At 43.4% G+C, this 24,772-nt stretch overlaps 1 protein-coding gene across 11 annotated transcripts in view; it reads left to right on the forward strand.

Moving 5' to 3' along the window:
- TBX3 (T-box 3) overlaps positions 1-24,772 on the forward strand; it is a 302,848-nt gene that overhangs the window by 60,651 nt on the left and 217,425 nt on the right. For 10 of the 11 annotated variants that reach the window (XM_046901073.1, XM_040647960.2, XM_046901069.1 and 7 more), the window contains 2 exons: positions 12,891-13,053; positions 24,332-24,523. The gene's annotated coding sequence lies outside the window, so the exon portion shown is untranslated. Of the gene's footprint in view, positions 1-8,893; positions 11,931-12,890; positions 13,054-24,331; positions 24,524-24,772 lie in introns of those variants that run through there. The other variant, XM_046901068.1, reaches the window with a different exon arrangement.

The following is a 24,772-nucleotide window of genomic DNA, read 5'->3' on the forward strand; positions in this document are numbered from 1 at the left end:
TTGATCTGCAAGTTGGTGGTCTCAGTCCAATCCTAATTAGAACAGAATTCATAGCATTAGAGAATCATCTGTGATCTTGTTACCGTTATCAGTGGAGTAGTAACAGCTGACAGAGAATGAAACCTCCTAATGCCCTCTGCAAGTCAGGCCATGAGACTCTGCTTCCAGAAGTTTGTTTCTGTTGTACAAATAAGGCAGCTGTACAGTGTTCCTCATATTGGCACATCAGTTCTTTTTATATGTTTACTGGCATCAGGACTAGTAAGACTTTGTTTTCTTCTCTGTAGAAGAATGATAGAATCCTCTGCGGACCTACTATATTCATCACTAAATCATATACAACTGTCTGGTAGCTGACGTAGCAGAACCTCACTGCAGTAAGTGGCATAGAAAGTAGCTGTGATGAGGTGCCTCTCATCTTTTTCTTTTTTTGTGTGTGTGTGCTAAAATTGCCTTTTAAAATTGGTTCCTCTGAAGGTCACTTGAGTATGGCCAGTGCTATAGAAACCTCTAATGCTTCTTGCAACAATAATGCCTTCATTGTCTATGCAGCTAAATTGCAAGCAGTAGAAATCCAGATGTTTTTCTGAAAAGGAGACCATATCAGAGCATTATTTACCTTGCCACTCACACCAGAGATGCCAGCAACCAAATTTATCACTGATAAAACTCCATTGTTTTATTGGAGTTACACAAAAATATATTTTACCTGATAGAATGATGGTGTTGCTCTTCTTATCGGAAAGACTGAAAAATTCTTTGTGTCCTTTTGGTCTTCTAATCTCAACAGGTACAAACTATTACCAGCTTTCCAAAACCAGTCATACATATAGAACAAGGCAATAATCTCAACGTTGCCAAGTGACATTCTTAGATCACTTCCACTTTCCTTTGTTGTCTTCTTTTTTTTTTTTTTTTTGGCCAGAGTTCCTTTGGTCTCGTTGATGTTTCTCTCTGTGCATCCCATCATTTATTCTGTTCGACAGCCAGCGTCAGATACTGAGAAATCCAACAAGAAAGGCAGAGGTCAGACTTGTGACATCTTTTGAGCTATGTATGTTTATGTAACCCAGCAGGGTTCATTTCCATCAAAGATGGAAATAGCATGTATCACTGCTGCTGTGAGTTCAGATGCTTGAAGGGGTTGAAAAGACTGGTTAGGGAGGCAGCTCTCTGCTGTGTCTTTAGGTCCCATGCTGTACTTATCTCATTGGCTTCTCATGAGTGTCCTTGCTGATTGTGTTGCTTCTTAGAGCTAGATCTGTTAAATTAACAATGATGGAAGCCTGTAGCTGCCTGGCGTGAAGACACTAATATTTATCAGGGACTTAGTCTGGATGGTAGCTCTTCAGTTGAAAACAAAAATGAAAGTTCCACTTATGAAAGTGTTCGAGTACATGTTGTGAAGTCTTTGAAACTCACATACAGAAGCTGTTGGATTTATTTAACATACTAGTTAGTAAATCTTGTGCATACATGCTTTCAATATGAAACTTGTTGTCCTCAAGTTCTGATCAGCAGTAATGAGGGACTGCGTGTGCTACCATTGGAGAACCGGAAACAAAGTCAATTAATTTCCCAGCCATTGCTATTCCTTCTCATGGTCCTAAAGAAGAGAGAAAGCTGGAGACTGGCTTTGAAGACAAGCGTTCACAGGTGACTGAGATGCTCTCCCTTCACTCACTTATTCAGTTAACTACTCAAGGTTTGCTGTCTGCAATCCTGCTCTAGTCAGACTCAAGCAGATGAGGAAGTGATCTCCGTGTGAAGTCAGTTCAGAACATGTTCACTCTATCAGAACCTCCCTTGCAGACAGTAAATCACTATCCAGAACAGGTTGGGGACAGTTTGGTTAGATAACAGCTCTTTAGATGGTAACTATCAGCCCTACCATGATGAAGTCTGGCTGTTGAGTAAACATTGAGGGAAACATTTTTCTTGTCATGCAGAGCATGCAATCCCAATAGACAAGAGGGGGAGCCTGAAGAAAAACAGAAGCTAAATTGCTCAGCCAATCATGCTCATTTATTTTGTGGTGAGGCTTGGACCTGAATGCAGGTTACCTGACTTCCAGTGAAGTGTCTTAATGTGTAGGTATGGTGTCACTCTTACAGAGCATTTCCTCAGTGTAGCAGGCCTAGGAAGACATGAGTGCAGCTCTGGTTTAGGAAAGTAGATGTGATGGCTTTGATTTGAGTTTCAAAAGTGGATCTACAAGGGAAAAGATTTCATATGCAATATCTTTGACAAGGCAGGTAGGAAATGTCTGTTTCACCTCCAGAAAGACCCCAGACTGGTCACTGGCATTAGCTGGGCTGTCTTCATGGCATTTCTTGCAGCCTGAGAGGGCTATTGGTCTTCTGGAAGCATTCTCATTCATTTTAAAGCAATTTTGAAAATACAAAAGCTTTTTTTGTTGTTGTTGTTGTTTAGCTATTTCTCTGAGCACACGCAGTGGTCAGCAAGCTGATGAAGGGAGCATCCTAGGCAGTTACACAGCCATAGCTGCATTTCTGTAACTGGAACTAAGAATGTAGATTACGTGCTTGAAATTTATGGTTTCCACAGGGCTTTATGCTGCTGATAGTCGTCGTGCTTCACACAACATATAACATCCCATTATAAACTCTGTCAGAAGAAGAGAAAATAAGGCCATTGTCTCATGGAAAACCCTGCCTGTATAGCCATTCTTCAATGGAAGGTGTGAATGGTTAAATATTTCAGTATGTGATGTGTGAGGCTGCTGACTTTGATTTGGGGGAAAGGACAAGGGGCCTAGGGTGTGTCTAGGAGGGAAGGAAGAAATATATTAAGGAAGTTGGAGGTTATTCATAACGATAAGCTTTGGACCATAGCTGAAGGAAGATTGTGAACAGACACGGGACAATTCTTACACAGAAACATTGACCCCTTGTAGAACATGGGTTATTTAGAGAGAGATTTGATAGGTCAGAGATCGATTTCCAGTTTTTATCTTTCTCTGAAGGGCAATAAATACTACAGAGCACTGCATTTATCCCTGTAGTTATAATGTGTAGGTCGTTTGCTCACTGTATGTGTCAGAGTGGATTTTGGGCTTGCTGTCCTGCCCAAGATGAGATAAGAATGGCATCTGAGGTTAATCTCCTTTCTTTGAATGCCCATTGTAGGTATAGATGTAGCCTCAGAAGATGTACAAAGGATAAATTCAGAGCAGGTTTGTTACAGGAGAGTATCATAAAGTACTGGATTTTCAGTAGTGAAGATTTTCACCTTGATGTCATACAGCTAGTTGTATGTGCAAGGGAATAGAAGAGCTTTCTGTTTGGTTCTGCTGATGTCCTGCTGTGAGACGATAGGCACATCACTTCCATTTTCTGTGTCTTGTGACTGCTGAAGTCAGAAATCTCTTGGGTTCCTCCACCTCTGATGAAAGTCCTCCTCTGAGTTAGTGCCCCAGGTACAGCTGAAGTGTAAAGCTAAACTAATGAGGCTAAATTGTAAACAGAACAATGCTATTTTTTTTTATGGCAATTCATTTGCAATCTGGAAGTTTTGAGTATAGTCTTTTCAATTAAAACTATTAATATTTGCAAGGCTGTGTGGGACAGTTCCTCAGAATCCAATGCTTTGCATGGCCTCACTCCCACTGATGTTCTCAGAGCACAGTATGGGGAGCCTCAGGTTTAGAAGCTCCCAATCACTGCATGTGCACATGTAGGTAAGGAGCAAATCGCTCCCCTTCTTGCAAGGATAAAGGAGGAAAACTGCCAAATTTTCCTCGTCTGGCCCTTTGTTGATCAGAGGGAGAAGATGAGACTGAATATATCCATTCCTTTTCACCATGAAATTCTGTTCATATTTGAGGCTTTGCTGTTTTGGAATGGTTCATTGTGTAAGGGAAATAGGGTGAATGAGGGCACTGATGCTTCCTGCTATTCAGTGCTCTTCCAACAAAGGTGCAGGGTTTTACCTGGAGATTGTATGCATTTATAACTGCATTGCTCTAAGTAGAGCTGTAGAGCTGAGAGAAGTTGGAAATTGGAAACATTAAAATACCACAGTGAAGGCTGTTCTTGCAGTATTTATGATCAGAGTGAAAGCAGAATGTACCAGAAAGCTTCTGGTGGTGTCTCTTACCTCTTCTCACAAGGTTTCCCATCCTTCATCCTCAAGAGCCTGGAATAATTTGGATAGACTTCAACCACACACCCAACTTTGTGTGGTTATCTGCACTGAACATCTGACCTCTTTTGAGGTTTGGACATCTTTGGGTAAATGGAATCTAAGGGAGATAAAATCAAACTTTATTTTTCATGTCTGAACTTCAAAAGTCCCTAGTTTGGTTAATGAAGCTGTGTCATGCTTGTGGGTTTTTGTGTGCCTCCATCTTTTGTCACCTGCTAAGAATAGTTCTTGTTGCCAATGTGCTGCCCATTACTTGCTCGCAGATTTGTCACTCAGTGATCCTGTTTTCCATTAATATTATCCTTGCTTGTAGTTCCTAGACAGCTTATCGGTATTGTCTGCAAACTAGTCACTCTGACCTTGTTTTTGGTTGTTGCCATTTGTGCTGGTGCTGGGGGGTTTGTTACAAGTACCTGTAAGAAGAAGAGGAGCCCCTCAGTTGCTGTAAGATTCTAATTCAAGGGCTCTGATTAAACTGCAAGAAATTATACTAGCTGAGAATCTGGATACTCAGTGTTTCCTTTATCCTCCAATTTAAATTGAATATATGAAATCATTAAAGGAGAATGATAAACGACCATTAGTGAGTAGTGAGAAATCACTATTATGATTCTTTCACATCCTATGTTTGTCATGCCAAAGGTCCTAAAACTTGTACAGATATTCTTATAAATCATCTTAATATTTGCAAGATGTAATTGCTTCTTGAGTTATACCAAAGCAAACTCCCTGGGATTGATGGGCCTTTGACCTGCAAATTGCATAGCTGTTTATACCAGAGCAAAGTGGAGGTGAAATTGGACCTTCCTGATCTGTCAACATTTTTCCTCCAGTTTGAACTGATTTTATTTGAGGGAAATGACCAGACAAGATATTGTACTTCATATATGATTCACTGGCCCATGCCTGTCTTCTTTTGTAGTAATGCAAACAGGTCAGGAGTTTCTGTATCCTGAGGGAGACAGAGCAGATGTGCAGAAAAGTGTCTGGGGACGTTTTCTGCTTGTTTACTGTACTGCAACTCCACTGAAGCCCACGGAGTCATTCCATAGCGATAGGACTGTGAGATCAGCATCCTTGCTGTGGGTTCCAGTGCTTACCGATCCCCGCCCCAGTGAAAACGCACTGTATAAACAAATCATAGACGGGACACGTGGCAGAGGAGGGGTGGAGGAGACAACAGACCAGACTGATAGACAGGGGTCCATAGACAGCCAGACAACAATTATAAATAGCACCCTTTTGAGATCTGTTTGATGTGTTGCCCAAGGCCAGGTGGAAAATCTTTCCGTTGCTGCCTCTTCAGCTAATCGCTTTCCCCTCATTTTTCAATAAAGATTCCAAGTTTGGTCACTTCTTTGGCACATTTGTTTCCCATTAGAATACTTTGTGCTGTTTCACTGTGTTATGCTAGATAATTGCTCTAATAACAAACCGAGGAAAAGCTTTTGAACATTTTAGGAAGTAATTTTTTCCCTTATGAAAATTCAGCAAACACTGACAGAGATCTGGGGAATAGCTAAAGAAAGTCAAAGAAAGTAAGAATGAGAGAGGGGGAAAAGGAATGTGCTGACTTTTATTGATGGCATTTCTGCACTTGCACGTAAACCACATGCCAAAAATTTAATTGCAGTCCAACTGAATATTTATTTAGCACTTTATCATTTTCAAAGCTTTTTAATGAGTATTGTTGAAGAGAACCTCACAGTATCCTGTGATTAGGGACATAAGGTTATTGTCCTCCAACTGCTGCTGGAGAAGTGGAGACAAGGTCTTTTTTGAAAGGCAAAATGAATTGCAGAACAAAGATTTGAATTCCTGGTCCTGGCATTGCTAAATTTCACCACTTCCCATACACTAAGGACACATTGTTCGAAGTGCCTTGGTAGCTGTCTAACTCTGCTTCCGCTCATGGCAGTAGAAGTTTTAGCTGAGGAGCGCAGGAGAAAACAATTAGGACATGTTTAGTACTTTCAATAAGCTCCCTCTTTGTGTTTGTATACGTGAAGATGCCTTTAAGAATTTAATGTGGTCAAGGGGATAGGGAGATAAATAATACAAGCGAGGAGAGGAGGCTTCAGGCTGATTTACTGAAGCCTCTTAGCTAAATTCTTTCCACTCGTAATCTCAAAGAGGTGGAGCTTTTTGGCTGCAATGTCTGCACATTTACCATCTTACAGAAGAAGCTCCAAGTGCACTCAGTGCCTGAAGTTAATTCGGGGATGGAGGTGCCTGAGGTGAGAGATAGATGCTGACGTGGGCACAGGACATGCTACATTGATGCCAGCTCTGCCTAGGGCAGCTGGGCAAGCTGGAGGAGCACTGTGCTTTCATGTGCAGCTTCAGCTCCTTGTTCACCAAAGAGGAATGGTGGCACCCACCTCCTCTGCAGCATGCTGTTAGCTGGGTTTAGAGCTCTTGGCTGCTCACAGATCTAGCTTCTGTTCCTGTCTTAAAGCAGCATTTTTATTTATTTGCTGTCATCCTTTTTTTTTTTTTTTTTCAAGCTATCTTGATATTTTTGGTGGAAAGGGGAAAGAAACAAGAAAATAATCTTTTGCCAGATCTTACTTGCCTTCTGTGTTCACTGAAGATGGCCAGCTCAGATACATCCTGTGCTGCAGCCCCAGGCTGGCCTGTCTGGGTGCTGGGTTCCACTATGAGCTATGGTGGAGGTGTCCTTCCACTGAGCCCATCCTACTGGATCCCAAATACTAGCACTGCCATTGCTTCTTTTGATCACATCACCACCACTTTCACTGGGGCTTTGCTGGTGTCTGGGTTTCCTGTTTCCCAGTGTTGGCATTGAGTTTTCCTTCAGACAGCTGCTGCTGGACTGCATGCTGACCTGGTTCTGGTCTGGTAGAATAAAGAGAGGTAATCAAAGTCCCCACGCTCTCCTCTTTTTTCCTTTTCTTCTGGGAAGCTGTTTAATGGGACAGGATAAATAGCAGGAGATACACATGCCAAGTCCCCGTTACAAGGGATGCTGCAGGCTCTCAGCCACTCTTCTCTTCTGTAAATTCCTAACTGTGCAACCTCTCTTTGAGCAGCTGACAGTCTTTTGATGACAGCCCCAGAGAGTTAATGAACTAAAAGGGCTATGGGTTATCTATTCCCTGAGATTGGGGAGCGTGAATTAAATGGTCTTTTGGAAGATGGGAAATAATTATTCTTCTGCTTCAAAGCCATGTCCAATTGAATGATGTCGCCAGCACGAATCAGCAATCACAATCACTGATGAAGACCCATTAAACAGATTGGGCTGAGTAATGCACAAGAAAAAATGTCAGGCGCATCTTTAATTCTGAATCTCTCAACCCTACAATGGTCTTCATTTTTTAAAGAAAAAAAAATGAAAAAAGAAAAAGAAAAGCCTAGAGCTTTTATTCTCAGCACTTTAAAGCTGGGAGTCACTATGAATGAATTTCTGCTCCATCCCTAATGGAAAGGCAAGGACTGGAGTAGCTGAAAGTTTCCTGGGATATCTGAAGGGTGTGTTTAGGACAGCTGAAGTGAAGAAACCTTTGGGGAAAAAGCTTGGTCAGGACCAGGTAGGAAATGCTCCCCTCCCAGCTCTGTTGTATCCTACTGTGTGGCACGTCCTTCTGGCAGAGCCTGGGGAAGGAGCAGGCTTCCCCAGGGACACCACTCTGTACAGTTGAAGAGATGGATGAGCACTGAATGATCCTTACTGAAAGAAGGACACATTCTTCTATACTTTAACTGTTGCAAAAGTGACATAACAAAGTCAAACGTTAGGGCGAGATCATTACGAGAACTCATTAGAAACGCTTGGCTGTACAGTGAATTCAGTTGGAAGTTATGAATTATAACTCTTTAGCATTGTTGGAGGGAGGCAAATCTTATTACCATGTTTTGCTTTTTCACCATATGAGTTGTAACTTCAGGAAGCTGTAACGAAGGTAAACTTCGCTACTTTGCCCATGTGCCAGAGGAACAGGCCAATAGATTGGGCAACAGGTTCACCAGCTGGGTGAAGTCCAGCATCTCCTCCAGAGGTCATTAACTTGCACAGATTGTAAAGAGAGACTGAGAGAGGGCCATATTTAGGAAAAAGGGAGTTGTCACATGTTATCCTTGAGAAGGAATGCCAGCAGTCCATTCTAGAGCTTTGTCCGTCTTGGAGACCCTCAGCACCTGGGCCAGGTTTCAGCCATCTAGCTTTGGACAGCACCGGTGTTGGAAGCTTCATCTGAGTTGATGTGACTGCAGTGGTGATAATGACACTTCTAGGGCAGCGCATCCCATGGGAGCCGTCCTGGCAGGTCAGATGAAGAAACACAGTCTGGAAATGCCAGTTTCTTTGCATTTATGATTAAAAAAAAAAAAAAGTGTGGAGTTTACTGGTATGGATGTAGCTATCCCACAGCAGATGGAAGATGTCTGACCTCTAATCTCAGAAGAGCAACATATTTCAATTTTCATTTTCCTTCACTCCCAACAGATACCCACAAGTTTCCAGCTGTCACAGATCTGAAGAAATGTTTTAAAATATGGCTGGAGTTCAACTAGTGTTTGCCTGAGTCTGCAGACAGTCTAAAACCAACAACACATCAACAAACATGAACTGCTTCCCTCTTTTCAAAGACAGCAGAGGTGCAGACACAGGAAGAGCACATAGATTCTGCCTGGATCTTGGTTTTACCTCATTTCAGCCTAGGAAGCCAGAGCAGTGAAGAGTTTATCCACACAGACTGGTCAAACTGCATGTCCTCAGTGCCCATAGTGCTTTGACCATGCAGCAGGGTGAATAGCAACATCCTCAGAACAGAGAATATTGGGAGATTGCAGAAATCATCACGGACTTCTAGACTGAGCTGGCATACTCAGCTGCTGTTGATTGATGTACCTGCTGGATCAAAGCCCCATTCTCCTCTATTGGATGGAATATTTATTGGTAGTCCTGGTGTCCTCTATCCGGATATGGGTACGTTCCAGCTCAATAGCAAGGGTGCTTGTGCAAGCAGGATGGCAAACAAAGGTTTCTTGTTTTGACTGCAGGTTGTTAAAATACTACTTTGGAGGTTGTGTCACGATATTGGAATGTGATTCAGTAGCAAAGACACAGAAGTGTTTTAAAGGGGTATCATGCAGATCTCTGCATGCTCAGGGTACAAGTGAAAGTCTGCATGGCTCTGGGCTTGTACTCCATACATGTGCTGCAGAGACACAGTTCCTTCTAACTTCCTTTGCAGGTGGTTTCTAAAGTTCTTCAGCATTTCTTTGGCTCCTCTGTGAGGTTTGTCCAGTCTTTCATTCGCCTTGGAAAGCAGTATCTGAAAATGAGGTGCTGCAGGTAGCTGAGAACTTACCTGGACCGGAATGAAATCATTCCATGACGTCCATGGGGGATGGTGCTCCCAGGAATAGATTTACACTAATAATCAGAGAAAAGCCAAAGGGCCAAAGTGGAGCAAAAATAGATTCCTTGGCAATACCAAGGGCAGTTAGTTAATTACAAAAGAAATGACTCTGCAAACTTCCAAAATGAAATTAGCAGAGGTTGTCAAGTGCCTTGATCTGCTTGTGATGTGTTGGGCAGCAGCTTTGTCTTCTGGTCTTCCTACAGATAGAGATAGCTGAGGTCTTGGACAAGAAATCCACCAGCCATGTAGGACAACTGCCTACAGTTGGGCTCACGTTCAGTGGGTTAATAGGAGGCGTACATGACTACAGCTGGCTAGGACATTTAGAGATGCTGAAATCTTGTGTTCTGCTGGACTGGAGTGAAAATCCCAAGAAATGCTATGTGCTGACAAACAAAAAGGAAAAAAAATAGAAGTTTTTCTCAGTTGAAATGTTTTGTTTGGACATCTCCATGAAAAAGCTGAGAAAGAAAAGATAAAAATTGAAATGAAACTTTTCAGAATTTAATTAGATAGCACAGAAAGTTATTTTGAACAAAAAGCAAATGTCTTTTTAGTAAATGTTCAACCAGCATGTTTTGATTATTTGGGGTTTTGTCCCCCCCAATCTTTTTTTTTTTTTTTTTTTCTCCATTGGCTCTGGAAATTCAGTGACACCAAACCACTCCAAGTAGAAGGGTTCTGGTTTGGATGAATCCAAGTTTTTCAACAACAACATGTTTTGTGAGAAAATTCCCCGCTGCTTCTGTTCATCAATAAATTTGATGAGTTTAACCAGCCTCACGGCTGGCTGGGGACAAAGAGATCCCCCACTTCAAGAAGTGGATAAATAACGTGGCACAAAGTCCTTCTCTGTTGACTCAGTTTACTTTGTGGTCCCGGGCATGACTGTCATAATAAATTAAAGTATGAGCAGTCTCATTTGTCACTTCACCACTTCCTTTTGCTGCCTTCCAACATGTGGTAAACCCATTAGTTTTAACACAGAGAAAAGCCCAGATGAGGGGAGGAGCACAGTGCTACAATTTAGGGGAGAGAGAGGAAAAGGGAAGACTCGTGGGGTGGCATGAAGGCATGGCGGGCACAGATTGCACCTTTCTGGGGGCAGAGCCACATTCAAGTCATCGGGTCTATCGTCTGTCTCTGGGGAGAAAAGGGAGGTGGTGGTTTTTCTGGGATTCAGGGGTAGTCACCCTCAAAATTCATAGGGTGGTTAAAAACCGGAGCTACAGAAGCCTCCTCTCAGTCTCGCCCTGCCCCGGATTTAGAGTCATGCCCTGACTGTAAAGTGCGAGATGTTCTTTGATGTCTCTTCAGCAGTGCACGGCTCCTCTTCGCTGCTCCTCGCCATCATCTGCAGCAATTTCCTAGAGCCAGAGGAGGGATGTGTTTGGAGCAGGCCCCTTGCTGACAAGGTGTGAACAGATTGATGGCCGTCCCGTCCCACCTGGCGGCACAGGAATACACGCAGCCTGAGCGGGCTGCCGGGAATCCCCCTCCCAACCTGAGCCCTGCAGAAACAGGTTTTGGCTTTGAATGAGAGCAGAGGTCACATTCAGAAAGAGAGAAGGGTGTGTACATGTGTGTAAGCGTGGTGGGAGCTCAGAAGAATGTAAGTTTGGGATCTGAAAGCATCGCACTCCTGAACTATGATTATTTATTATGCTGATAGTGCCTAGAGGGCCCAGCCTCATTGTGCTAAGGACTTCACAGGCACAGAATGAAGAGACAGTCCCTGCCTGGAAGACGGATGAGGAAAACCTCCCTACAGGGGCTGGGAACAGGTGTGGCATCTATCCATCACGCTGATGGAGTGTGTTTGCAAGATGGGTATGTGAGCGTGTGCGAGTGTAGGGGAGACAGCAGGAGAAGGAGAAAGTTGGATGGTGATTTTAATCTCTCTGGCTCTAAAGAAGGGTTTTATTTTTTCTTTTAACCTCACCTTTCTTCTCCAGTAGTGATTATCCACAGGTAAGATAAGAATTATCAAAAAGTTTCAATGATTCTGCTGAAAATCTGGATGCTGAGACATGTGCTTCAGTCATTCCCTCTGTATCTTTAAGCAAGTCACTTCAGACTTTTTTAAATAGTAATGAAGTACCTAACCCCTATAATATCTCTTTAAAAATCTGTCTTTTTCTTATCTTTTAGTGCTTCAGTTTTACTAAGTTATAGCAAAAAAAAAGAAAGGAAGTGAATGAAGCAACAAGTTTTTTGCATGAGCAGTGTATTGAACGCCACCTGGTTTCCCCACGGACGCGTAGCCCATGTCTGATCACTCTGTGACACTTCTGTCCTTGATGAGTCCTCCATCACGCTGGGGCTGAGCAAAGCATCAGACCATGGCTGGGGAGGGATCTGCAGCTCTGGCAGGTGGGTTGCGGGGTTTCACCTGCTTTTCCTTTGGGAAAGGCATTGGAAACCTCTGCCCCATGTCAGGATTGTCCAAGGTGGGACCATGGGCTCAAAAGGTCTCAATCACAGAAAATATTTGCTTCTTAGGGAGTCACGCAAGGACTGTTGTTCACTTAGAGCAACATCCTGGAAACCTAGAGGTGAAATCTGCTAAATATTGAGGAACCCTGTGCTTGTTAAGGGTTAATGAATCGACTGCTCTGAAGCTTATTAAGGAGAGGGGAACAGAGCATTCTGCACATCAGTGGGACATGATGCTTCTTGAGTACTTTAGGGAGAAAAAGGAAAGAGAGGTACAATTTTCTTTCTTTTAGTTCTCAGAACAATCACTCGCAAGAAAAAACTTAGCTATTCTTAGTTGCATCTAGGAGCTGTGCATAATCTTTCCTGCTGAATTATGGAATATGATAGCTTTTATTAAATCCATTACAATTACAGCCTCTCTGCTGCACAGGTTTAGAATATGGAATAACTAGGGTGCATAATTTCAAATAAATATTTAAGATTTTGATGCACGATAGTTTTAGACTCATAGGAAATAGAATTACATTTAGTTTTGTCTGTTTTCTTTTATTTCACACAAACTTTCCTACCCAGCTGTTTTGTAGTATTAGTTACTTTTTCCTTCTTTTTTCCATTTTCTAGTTTTTATACTGGGGAACAGATCATGATTGGTACAGTTTTGCCCAGGATTTTATATTGGTGACTTGAGTCTTCTATAAAGTGGTTGGGTGTATATAAAGCCAGAGATAGGGAGAATTCTCCGTAAAGTTGGAACTAATCTCAGGAAGCACGCAGCTAAAAAATGAATCAGTCAAAACTTTGACAGGAAAAGATCCATAAAATTTGGACAAATTCTGTTGAACAGAAGAAGTGACAAGTATATTTTGTTCCAGAATTTGGATTCTGTGTTTGCAGGTGACACGGGAGAAATAGGAAAACAGGAGGGCTGAACACTGCTGTTTCCCTGCATCTCCAGCCAGCAGCGGCTGTGGGCTTCTTCTGAGCTCGTGGACTTCCTCCTCCAAGGCACTTCCAGCAGCAGTTACCTAGAGGAAAGCACAAGGGCAGACTGAGCGTGGTAAGTGGGAAACTTTCCTAGGCCTTGATGTAACTCTGCCGGAGCAGATGTGTACAGCCACACAGATGATGCCCTCCAAGCTGCACTGCTCTGAGCCTGGCCACGTGCTGCTGAGAACTTCCTGCTGGTGGCCTGGGCTGTCTGAGCTGATGGCTCTTTGCTGCCTCCTCAGCAGCTCCCAGTTCCTCGTGCTGCTCCCAGCCTTATGTTGGTTGCTTCACGAAACTCCCAAGTAACAGAAATACCCAATCTCCAAAGCAATGAGGACAGGGTCAGAACCTCCCAGAGGCTCACAGTTTCCCTCTCAGGTTGCCCAGCTGTTTGATGCCAAAGAGAAGCAAGGATGGGAATTTCTGAGCACGCTAATGAGAGGGAAAAGCCCTCTGCGTGATTTGTGTGCTTCCTTTGTCTTCCCCACACCTGCTTCCTTTCCTCTTCTCTTCTCCCCACCCACCCCTTGAGAAGATGCTCTAGGTGTTGGCTTTGCCTTGGCTGCCAATACTCTGCGGAGATGTGTTAATGATGACTGGCAGCTTTTAAAAGTGCTGTTTCAACACCTTGCTGTCACCACACCTCATACTTCAGCAGCTTAGCACATGTTCCAAGGTGTTTAAAGAGCTTCCCGTGCAGCCCTTTTCCAGGCACTAACCTCTTGCCAGGAGCGGTAGCAGCTCCTGACCGCACTTTTCTGGCTGCGACCTTGTTAGTATTTGCCTACGACATGTAAATGAGCAGCGTGGTCGTTAGCTAACGAAATGTGTAATGTTTTCCATTGTGTGGAAGGCTCAGAGCTGACAAGACCGGAGCCTGTGTTCCAAAGTCTAAAGCAGTTGGCAGGTTTCTCAGTACCAGTTTTTTATGCCCCCAAGTGGGTTATGGAGCGGAAAAGGGGGTGGAGAGGGAAGGAGAGGGAGGAATGTGCGTGGCTGTGTGGTGGGGGGAGAGTTAGCGGGAGAGAAGGGCCATTTGCAAGCCACCAGCTTTGAATTCAGCTTGCATGGGCCTTGTGGTTGCGCTGAAGGGCCTGTTGGACTCATTTGATTGACTTTAGGCTTAATGCTGCTTGCCACTTACCAGCACTTGTCTTTGCTCATTAGCAGGGGGATTATGGGCAAATATTTAGATATTCAAGAGAGGAAATGTTAATCTTTGCCGTGTTCACTGAATATTGAAATGAGGCAGCAGGCAGTTCTGCTCTGTGTTTGACCTAGACTTCCAGTGCTGAGCAAACACTCGAGTCTTGGGATGGATTTACAGAATGGCACCTGCCGGGTATTGGGGTTCAAATCACACATGGAAATTCAGACCTTCTCAGGAAAGGCAGTGCAAGCAGCCCACACAAGCACTGCTGTACATAAATGGCGCAGAAGCTTTGATCTGAGAAATGTGAGGCACAGGAAAGTGCAGCCCTGGTGGAATCAGAATAATGCTGGCAATGTTGTAGACCCTCTGCTTCATGGGCAGGAGGTGGCCCCACACTGATGGCTAAAGATGGTGAGGACTGATAATTACTGGTAAACTGAGCACTAAGTATGCTCTTTGTGATTAAAAAATGAGAAAAATGCAGATATCCTCTTGAGGTTTGGACAGGTGGATCTAACAAACAAAAGTAGGAATTAGGAACTTAATGTGTTTGGAGATGAATGTGGTGTTTGTGCTGGTGTCCTTATATCTCTCATACTGATCTGTAGATGGACAAGCTACCTCCTTGGAGCATGAAGTGGACTCAGGTGAGGTTAATCAGCACTGATAGACTTGAGCAGGTAACGAGAAGTGTCTTGCATCACATGTTATTACCCAGAACTTTTCTGTAAGTTTACTTCTTTTGTTTTTACACTTTTTATGTTTTTTATATTATGCTAACTTGTGCAATTAAAGACAATGAAGATGGAGACATCAAAATCTAATTGGAGATTGTTGCAACTTTGTAGGAAATAATTTCCGTGAATAAGGTTAAAAGACAGATTTATCTGTGTATGGAAGGCAATGAGAAGTAAATCTGGCAGCTGTGTATCCATGTTTTAAGGGACCATAACCTAAACCAAACGTGATACTGCCTTAACAGTGTGATGGAATAGGTAAGGTAAAGCCAATCCTGACAGGTGCTGAGAGCACCTGCTCTGACCCCGTAGCATCTCTGGGAGTCTGAACCTCTATGTTTAAAGCAGTTCAGTTTTCCTGAAATCATTATTTAATTTGATCAATTTACATCAGAATGACCTGTGAAATTATTTGCTTATTCATAAATATAATCACTGGCTACATCCTGAAACGTCAATTGAAAAACATTTTTTTATGGATTTTATTATTGATGGAGTTCCTAAACACAGTTTCTTTATGTTTACTGTCTCTCAGATTCCAGTAGCTGCTAGTCAATTAAATATTTCTCCAGTAAATTTGAGGTTTAGAGGATCCCTTGGGAGTTGTAGAACTCCTCTTAGTGGGAATTGAAAGCCAGTTATCTTAGGCTGACCAACATCTGACAAATCCACTCTGCCTGCAATTCCTCCATTTGTGGCTATGCCCTCTTACCTGGGATCTCTTCCTGTTTTTCCTTTGGCATTTTTCCTTTTCCTTTTGTTTTTTTTCATTGCTTTTCTTTTTTTTCTCATGTTGTTGCATTGGAGAATCTGGGGGAAGACAGCTTGTTCTTGCTCCTCTACCCATTTCACCTTCCCTTAAGACAGGCTGTCAGCAATGCAGGCCATTATTTCACACCCTGTAGGCCACGTACCTGCTGGAAACAAGAAGCAACGGATACATTTCATAGCAGGGAACATGCGAGCCTACAGATAGCGATGATTTCAGCCACAGCAAGAGCTCTGGACCATGCCAATATACTCAGGCTGGGGGGGAGAGGCATGAGCTCCTTTTTTTTGGATTTGCAGGGCTTTTCCATGCACAAAGTGAATGGCTGCTTGTGTTCAATTTTTGAGATGCCCTCTCTGAGTCTGTTCTCTTTGTCAGATTTTTTTGTTGCTCTTCCTGAGTAACTCTGGCATAGTGTTCAGAAACCTCTGGCTGTGCAGAGATAGGGCACTCACTGCTCTAGGGAGTAGGGCAGGAGTGGGAGAGAACATCACACGAAGTCTCCTGCTTTGTCAGGCTTTGTCAGCTGCACTCAAGTGCATCACACTCGGTGGAGTGAAACTCCTGGTGCTGCTTCCTGCATCGATACTCCTTTGGCCCAGCTTTTCTTCCTCTTCCATTACCTCTGCCCACAGCCTGGCATGAGCACATGGTGGGGGTGAGGGGCAACATGAAAATACACCTAGAGGAGCCTAACACCAAGCAAATTCCCACCTATGAAGTGCACGTCCCCTACAGGTGAGCACCCCATCTGTGTGCTCTCTGAGAGCTGTTCTCCAGCTGCTGATGTAGGCCACCTTATTTTGAAATGCTGCTAGCTGTGGGAAAATAGAAGTGTTTAAGTGGAGCTTGTGCCAAAGGTGAGGCAGAGCATAACCCAAAGTGGAAACAAAAAGGTTGTGTTCACATCCGTGTCTCCTTGCCTCCTTCTCCAGAGCTTCTGTCCTGGCAGGTGTCTGCAGAAAGATGGCAAAAGGGAGGGATTTGTGCTCCATAAAATACAAAGCAGCAGCAATAAGCCTGGCAGCAGGGCAAGTCATAGAGCAGTAAGATTTCAAAAGTAATGGATAGTGAGGATTTGGATTTAACTATTATATATCTTTTCTGCGTTTTTCTCTCCATTTTAAACCTGTTACTTGAACACATATCTTCCTTCTGAGAAGTTTAGTTCAGAAAGGAAATGGGTCTCTGTTCATGGGACAGAGAAGTTCTCTGCCACCTGTTCAGTTCCAGCTGTAATTATTAGAAAAGTCATTCTCTAATAGACTTTAGAAGCTGGTATGAAAGAGATGCACAGACAGAATTGCCAGTATCTACAGAAGCTTGTCTGATGGAAGCTCATCCCTGCTATTGATTCAGGTGGGAAGGAACACGCACCAGGAGTGTTTCAAGCTCAGCACTGCTTGGGCTGGGAGAAGTATTCACAGAGGCAGGGATGTGTTCAGAACTGGTGCAGCCATTATTCTTCATAAATGAATTTACCCCATGTGGAAGAGAAGCAATTCCCTATGCTCTCTTTACCCTCACCGCTGACCTCGAAGCAAGGATTAAGTATTATGCTGACTTTTACCTAGCAGTGAGTTATAGTCTACGTGGATGGGGGCTCCCGTCCCCAGGATCATTCCTTTCCTTTTCTTTCAGTACATTCTGCTTTTGTTGGTTTATTGGTATTTCCGGTTTTGTTCCTTTGGTTGGATCTTTTTTTCCACCAAAAAAAAAAAAAAAAAAAAAAAAAAGAATAATTAAAAGGAAAAACAAACCTTCTCTTCATCCCCAACCAAAACCAGAAAGAACACAGACGGTTTGTGATTCTTGATTGCATGTGGCAGGAAGAAAATATTTAATTCATTTTCCAGTGTGAGCCATTGTGCACTTGAAAGGGACGTTGTCCACTAATTTGACTTTCCCACAAAGTGTTGCACAACCTATCGAGGAGAGTGTCTTTTTGGTGTGGTGTGTGCCAAGCTCCAGAAAGGAAAATGCTGCTGAAGTGGTGCCAGCTGGCTCCGAGCCCAAACTCCATTTCCAAAGCCAAGGTAATGGCATCAGCAGGGTTGGCACGAAAGTGGAAGCAAAACAACATCAGCATCTTGGCTGCTCCTTGGGAGCAACTGCTGTGTGAGAGAGGAGAGAAGGAGGAGGGAGAAAAAAGGGAATGCCCAACTAAAACGTGTTGGGGACAGAACGTCTGGTGAAGGAAGATGTAGATGAAATGTGCTGTTCTCTGGAAATCAGAGGTTCTGGACAGCAGTCAGCTTCGGGGGAGGTACTGAAGCACAAATACTCTATATCCTTTAGATTTTAGATTTTATGAGTAGCAAAATGTAAATATTGACAGTGTTGAAACATCATATTTTGAAAGTAGTTCCGTTTCAGTTTTTTTTTATGACGTGGTAAAATATTAACTCTGAGGTGTACGTATTGCATTCGTATGTACTGTACAATTAAATCAATATTAAATCCAATAAAAATATAATTGTCACTATGTAAATAAAAAGCTTTACATTCTACCAGACAAGCTGCCATTCTTTAGCATTATCAGTTTGGGGTAGTTCTCAGTTTTCATTTTCTTGTTCTGGTTCATTACAATCAGGGAGTTTATTTCTTCCACTATGAAAATTCTTACAGAAACTGCTTTTAGACCAATTTTAGTCAAGGTGTGCTCTGAAACCGTTCTGCCTGTGCAGACAGTTTTCTCTTACAGTACGTTACAGAGAATTAGATAAGAGGACCCACAAAATGTGATGTATTTGAGTTTAGTGCCTGACCTGACACTTCCTGCTGAGCAATGGGATGTATTAGCTGGGTACAGTCACATCCTGATGTGTCTGAAGGACTTTCTCGCAAAGGGGGAGGTGTTCATCCTGCTAATGAAGCTGTGTCACAACCAGCTACATCGTTCTGTTTGTGCAGATCTGTGTAATGGTTCGAGGGATTTTAAGTCATCTGCTGCTGCTTTGGTGCCACGGCTTGCTGCTCTTAAAGTGTTCCCATAACTCACAACAAGAGAAATGTGATGAGTTTTCAGAAGGTTACAAAACCCCAAAGGCCTCACAGCCACCTGAAATAGGCTCCCCAGAGCAGTGTGAGTGCCCCATTTTGGAGGGGCCCAAGGCCATGGGGCAGCCTGATCCAGTGGGGTGCAACCAGCCCAACAGCAGGGGTTGTGACTTTGAGTATCTTTGAGATATACATTCCAACCTAAACCATTCTGTGATTCTGTGATCCTAGCTAGGACTAGGTACGCCTTCCTTTGTGTAACTGGCACCATCCAGGAGCCTTTTGCCTTTATTTAGCTGTATTCTTTTCATGTCAAAAAACAAAGTCTAGGTACAGTCAGCATGCTTGCACACTGCCTTCTCTTGGAGCAGTGGAAGACCAGCACAGACTCAACAAGGTGCTTGTTTAGATCCGCTGCTCACATCAGGCCCTCTGCCCTCAGTCATTCCCAGCAATAGCAAATGGGTTATCTCTCCTTGTGTAGTGTGCTGGGCAGAAGCCAGGAGGTTAATGCATGCTGGAATGTCAGCCCTGGCATCACACTGCCATGGAGACACTGAAACTGAGCACCAATAGATACAGGTTTTATTCCTGGCCCACTCATAGAGTCATTCTTTTTTTCCTTAGGTTACATCATATCTCTCCTCCCAGAGAAGACCCTGCAGTGGGACTTTGTGCTTTGTGGGTAGGGGTACTGCAGAGCTTGTTGGCTGTGTGTCTGCGAAGGGCTCCACAGCTCTCAGACATCTGTAGAAGTTCATAGTGGTGCATTGTGCAACGACTGTCCTCTTTAATTTGCCCTGGTGAGCATTAATTAGTATAGAAAAATCGGCATTTTTCTTCTGCTGGAGACTGTGGAGTCAGGGCAATGGCTTGCGGCTGATCTTTACAAGACAGGGCTGTGGAACATTTTCCATTTGAAAAGTCTGTCTGGCAGTCCAGCAGTGCTAATAAAATTTTTTAGTGATTAAATGTTAAAAATAATACAGAAATTGTGCTTGTTGCCAGACTGCATAGGAGGGAAGACCCTCATGTCTGAGGGGTAAGGCATGGGCAGAAGTACTCGACGAGCTGGCCCCAGAGACCACTGCTGCTTCGTTTCATTTCTGAGTGGCTGATAACCAGCACTTCAGAAATGGATGTAAAAGTGGCTCCTGTAGCAATGAGTGTCCCAGTTTAATCAGGTCTTGTGTGTGAGAGCTTTTGTGTTAATCTGTTTTGAATTTTCTAAATGAATCCATTGGTGCTGTCCTGCTCTTCATCTGAGAACACGACCTGTGAACATGCAATCTTAAAAAATGGAGTGCTGGCAAGATAGGAAGGTTCTGAACTGCTAAATGATAGTAAATAGGCCAAACATAATAGAGATGGGGGTTCTGACACATTCCCAAGTGCTTCTGAATGAATATGGTTGTGATTAGATGTATTTCTATATGTTGGTGAAATGATGTGGGTCTCTCTGAAAGTAGTGCCTCCTATTTATTTCCATGGAAACTACAACAGATACAAAGAACACAATAACACAAATTGATAGAGTACATTCTCAGCTACAGAACACTGTTTTTCAACACAGTCATCACCACTAACTCTTCATTTACTCCAGCAATGAACAAGAGCTGTGTGCTGTGCTTGTAGAAGTCTGCACCAGCAGAAGTAACCCACTGCCACAGTCACCACTGCTGAAAGGCGCCACCCACCCCTCACTGTGCTACATCCACTGATTGGTCTCCATCAACATTCAGCAATCATCAGTGAATGCCAGCAGGTACCATTTTTTTTTCCACAGGGAGGAACTGAATTACACCCATTTGCTTCATGCACACTTCCATGTCAGATACCATTCTGTCATTGTTCCCCTCTGCTGCCATCTGTCACACATCAACAAAATGTAATGGGATATTGGTGGGAAGGTTCAACACCTACTGCCATACCAACATCCACCTCTGACACTGTGGGCCAACATCATAAATGAGGAGGCATTACTTTCAGAGCAGCCCTTGTAGAATGTTGACTATAGAAGACATCACCATTGTTAGCTGTAAAACAGAAATGTGAAAGAAAAACATTATTCAGTAGGATTCAGAATTGCTATGTAAATAGAGACCTAGTAATACAAACACAGAGGAAATTCATGTTTTGAGAGGAAAAAGTGGCAAAAACAATGAAGCATCTCTTTCTTTAGTGATGTTATGGCTCAATGTTAAGGTGAGCTAGCCTGGCTTCTGTTAACTGCACTTAGTGTATACGGAAGCTTAACTTGATGAGTGTGGAAATTCTGTTATTTTGTCTGGAGTACTTCTTAGCCACAAGTTCTGAAAATTCTTAAGCTTTTCAATAGGAGAGTGTGCACTGAGGGCTAATGGGCATCTTTTAGATCACTGCACAAGGAAGGGAAGCAGTCAAAGAGGAAAGGAACATTTCAGAGCAGCTGAATATTCTTTTCCTTCATCTTTCTTTGTTTCCAGCAGATGCTGGCAGTAGATACTGCTGTAGTGGAACTCTTTTCAGGTAATAACGATGAGACACTTGCATGTCAAGAAGCAGTATTCAGTGAGTACCAAATGGACTGCATCCAGGAGCTCTGGAGAAATAAAGGATGACGGTCCTAGCTTGCACTTAAACAAATATCCTCTGTGGGGCTTACTTGGCAACTCATTTCTAGCCCTTCAGTTAATATTTTAGAGCGTCATTTCTGAAAGTTATGCTGGTTTTATTATTTTGTTTGTTTGTTTCCTTTTTTGGTGAGCTCCTTGCAGACAAGAGGAGACAGGAGTGGGACAACAGCCCCCCTGATCTGTACAGCTAAGCACTGCATGTTGTCTTGGGAATTACAGGCTCCTGGGCTGTATGGCAGTACCTGGTAACTAAAAGTAGCTCCATGGTCAGCAAAGCAATGATGTGTGCTTCAGAGGCAGTAGGTATTGGCAGATGCCCAATAAAAGGCAGAACAGTTTTGTCAGCTGTCAGGGAGACGGGATGGTGGATTTCAGGGCTGCTGCCTTGTTTTATAATGTAAATCCCTACGTCTGTTATTTCTATTCTTAATTAGCTGTATCAGGCTGGGTTTGTTGCTTTTGTTTGATGCTGTGTTTTAGCTGCAATTGACCTATTTAATTTATTTATTTATTTGAGAAAAATCTAAGAGCAACTCTTGGAGACAGCCTTTATTGGCTGCCTGTGCAATTCCTGGTTACCCCGACCCATGTCAAGAGACTTTGGCCAGGCAATATTTATTCTGTCACGTGAGCTCCAATGTGAATCCTGCTCACATGTCCCATGACAGCTTCACTGACTGCCTGGAGGTGAGCAGAGAGGATGGATAGACAGGCCTTTTTCTGCTCCCTTTTTCCTCTGATCTTTTCTCGGGCCATGCAGGTCTGTTCTCACTGTTTGCTCAAGAAAGAGCTCATGCGGACTTATTTTCTGTTTTCTCTTTTTGACGTCAGTGCTTTCAGCATGGTTAGACCTGAAGGACGTGGGATTTAGGATGAGGAAGCTCCAGCCCTTGAACCTTAGAGGTAAAGGGGAAATAACTGCCTGTACTGAGTGCATCCCTGCTCTGTTCACCCTAGGACTGAGGTGTGGTGTTTCTCACCTGGTGTGTCACTAATATTTAAAGTCATGGAGTGACGCAACCTCTTGCAATGTTCAGATCTTAGAAGATATTATCGGGACAAATGGAGATCTTAAAGTTCAGGCCCCAACAGGCAGCTAGCAATCCCGATCATCTTCTAAAATGCAGTTAATTGTTTGCCTGCACACACACCCTGTTAATGAGTAAGTAGTCTCTAAAATTTCACCTTTTACAAATACTTGCAAATTGACCCTGAAACATCTCTCAACCCAATTAAAAATGACCTTGCATCTCTGATTCATGAGCCGTTCATAGCTGGGAGTGGATCCACTGACAGATTTAGGCATAAAAATGTCAAGTCTTCAAGAAGTAACCCAGAAATATTACAGACTGTCACAAGAAATATTACTGACTCGGTTTCTTTCCCTTGATATTTCTACTCTGTTCTTGTTAACCTCAGTGGATCTGTTATGAGGATCCTACTCCTAGTGAGGTCCCAGAAAGCTGCAGTGAGTGGGATGAGCCCTGCAGTGCCTGGGAGCCAATGGCACAGCCCGGCATCTGGCCCAGCAGTCTGTCTTGCGTATGGAGCTGAATAGGTCAGGACATGTTTGGCCAGGCCTATGACCGTCTTCCGGACATTCACCAGCCCCGTCTCCATCTATCCCTGTATTACCACATTCCTTTCTCTCTTTTATGCTAAGATCTTCCTGTCTGTCTGTCTTTCCCTTTCTTCCTCAGCTCAAACCCCCATCTGTGTCTATTCCAGACTCCACTATAGCGTGAGTTATTCCCAAATATGAATGATTCTATCCTGGTAATACACTCTTAGAGAGAGAAGAGGTTTTCCTCTGCATTTTTTCTCTTCATCTCCACTTTTCTCCATGCTCCCTTCCCTACTTTCTTCAATCCAGTTCCCCTTTTTCCTCTCTCTCATGATGTGAGCCCGACACTCCATTAAATCTAATGGCTTTTACCTGCTAATGGGAGAACCGTTCTCTTCTGTCCTTTGCTCTTTGGCAGCCACTGAGCTCTACTATTTCCTGCAAGGTTTGATAAGCCTTGAAACTCCTTTGGCAAGAACCCGAGCAGCTCAGAACTCCAGCTCACATCATGTGTTTGTGTGAACAGTCACGGGTCCTCTTTTGATCCGAACACCTACACACTTTCCTGTAAGCCTTGCAGAAGTTTTACTGAACATCTAGCTACAAAGCAAATTTTATGAGCCGTATTATGGGCATGAAGCAGCTTTTATTAGGGAGGAATGTGTCAGGAGAAACTCTGCAGGTAAGATTTCCCAGCTGTCTGATGTCACTGCAGGAATGTGTGCTGCATCCCATTATCCACGGATATAAGGTGTAATTCTCACCACCCAGGCTAGCTCTGGTCCTCTGCTTAATGGAAAGATGCGTAAACCATGGCCACCCTATCCTCAGCATCACAAGTTCTTGATTTTGTCATTGCCTCCTCTGCAGAAGGGCACTGACTTGTTTTGTTTCCATCAAAGCTTTTCAGCATTTTGTCTTTGGAGAGCAGTTTCATGAGGGTACGCATAATAAAACACACTGTAAGCAGTCCTAGTGATGTGACTTCTTTGGCACAGCTTTTCCAATGGCTTCCAGTTATGCCAAACAGCAGAAAGCCTGGAGAAGACATCTGAAGGCTGGGCTTGGGGTGAAGAGGCATTGCATGAGGACAGGACATTCCACGCCTGGCTGCTGAATGGCTGTAGGAAGCAGGCAAGTTTTAATGTGTTATTTTACAGCACAGTCAGTACAGAGGGTAAGGTGTGATGGATAAGAATTAGTCTGGTGTTCAGAAGGTTTGGGCTCTGATTCTGAGGCTGACAGTAAACTGCTGCCTGAGGTTGGCTTTATCTTCCATGCTGTGTTTTGGCTTGTTCAAGAAATCTTCAAGACATCTGTGGTTTCTAAGTATGCGCGTGTCTCTGCCTTGAGATCTTGTCTGAGGGCTTCAGACTACAGTTATGTATTGACCAGACCTCTGCAGCAAGATGACTGTGTGATTCTAAAAAAAACCAACATAAACAAGAGCTAATACTAGGATGTTGGGTGCTCAGCCTGACTTGCAATCCTTTTTTTTTTTTTTCCTCAGTTTCTTCGGATAGTTTTACAGCATGCTGGTGGCCAGCAGGATTGTTTGAAGGAGGAGAAACCTGCTTCATGCATCCCATGTCCCTGCATCTTCTGGAAGCTGGACAGGTTCCGCAGCTCTCGATGCCCTCTCCAAGCAGGAGTCCTGGGCTGATGGAAGTGGGCAGTGTCTTCTCCAGAAGCACCCAGCCAGGTGAGCACTAGATGTTCTAGGTGATTGTTGCTGTCTGTGTTTTGTGATAATAAAGTCTCCAAGGACAGGGAGTGTGTGAGGGGAAAGCAGCTCCATTCCCTAACTGCTTTTGATTTCAGACGACAGCAAAATGTTTTGTTTGCTAGAATAAAGAGAGAGGCCAGCTTTAACAGTGAAGGTGAAAATATGTTTCTGTGTTGATATTTCTTTATCTATATTTTTATTTTCCATGGACTTTTGGCTCATTTT

Source organism: Gallus gallus, chromosome 15, assembly GCF_016699485.2.
Source record: "Gallus gallus isolate bGalGal1 chromosome 15, bGalGal1.mat.broiler.GRCg7b, whole genome shotgun sequence".
Classification (NCBI taxonomy): Eukaryota; Metazoa; Chordata; class Aves; order Galliformes; family Phasianidae; genus Gallus; species Gallus gallus.